The sequence below is a fragment of the Nanorana parkeri genome, unplaced genomic scaffold (assembly GCF_000935625.1).
Source record: "Nanorana parkeri isolate BGI_ZX_2015 unplaced genomic scaffold, ASM93562v1 scaffold1806, whole genome shotgun sequence".
Classification (NCBI taxonomy): domain Eukaryota; kingdom Metazoa; phylum Chordata; class Amphibia; order Anura; family Dicroglossidae; genus Nanorana; species Nanorana parkeri.
The window spans coordinates 122115-123243 of record NW_017308074.1 but is presented as its reverse complement, the minus strand read 5'-3'; positions in this window follow the sequence as shown (position 1 = coordinate 123243).

The window sequence follows — 1129 nt, the reverse complement described above, 5'->3', positions numbered from 1 at the left end:
ATATATTTACAAATGTAGAAAAAAGAAGGCTCTAGAGTACTTTGAGGTATGTTTTTTATCTCTCTTTGTACAATATAGGAAGCATTTGCAAAGAGTCTGATTGGAATTTTTGTATATTATAAAGTCGGTTGGGTAACTGCGCAGCCTTGGTTTAATATACTGCGTTTCCAGTCTCCCGAGGCTGCGAAGTCAGCAGCTAGAGCACGTCAAGCATTTTATCCTGTTTTAATCAAAACCGTGTTCGCGTAGAGCTGAACAAGCACTAAATTACCAAGAGGACCGAGAGAGAAGTTTGATCGGTGTAAAAGTGTTCCTCCTTTGAGGTGGCAGTAATTGAAAATCCCACGTCTCCTTCGTGTCACTCAGATCTGTTGGGGCCAATGCTGCCATAGGTGATTACACAGCAGGATCTGTCAGGGGTTTGGGTCTTCTACCCCTCTGTGTGTCAGCTCTGGTCTCTGAGTGCTGCGGTCTCATTCCAATGTGCAAAAATGCACTGACAGATTAGAGCAGGTGCACCCAAAAATTATATTTCAGATGGCTTTGCCTAGGTAGAGTGGGTAGGGCACCCACGGGTCCAAACAATTACGGCTGCCTGAGGACGGAGGGGGGAGTGGTCCTTGAGATGCACATTATTGGGGGTTGCTAGTGATGCAAGTTACCGGAGGGGGAGGGGGGGTAGTGCTAGTGAAGGGGGGTCCTGGTGGCACAGGTTACCTTTGTCTGGCATCCCGCCCACCTCACTGGTTGGCAAAATTAGAGGCTAATTGCAATTAACTTTTTATAAAATACTTCAAAATCAATTTTTTCCCCCAGAATCGCCCATACCAAGTACTGAATGTACAAGTGAGAATTCATCCGTTTGGCTGGAGTTTAGCTTTAGGGAATCTGCATACAGGACCGTCCGTATAATGAGGTAGCCTGCGGAGGTTGCCTCAGGTGCCACCGCATTGGGCCACTTGGGGGGGTGGCAGGTGTCTCCTCTCCACCCCCTTTATGGCCAGAGCATCCCAGGTTGCTAAGCTCTAGTAACCTGTGACGCTCTGGCCGGAATCCAGCCCAGCTCCTAACAACCAGTGGTGTCAGTGAGCTGGGCGTGACCCCGGCCAGAGCCTCACAGGGTGCTAGA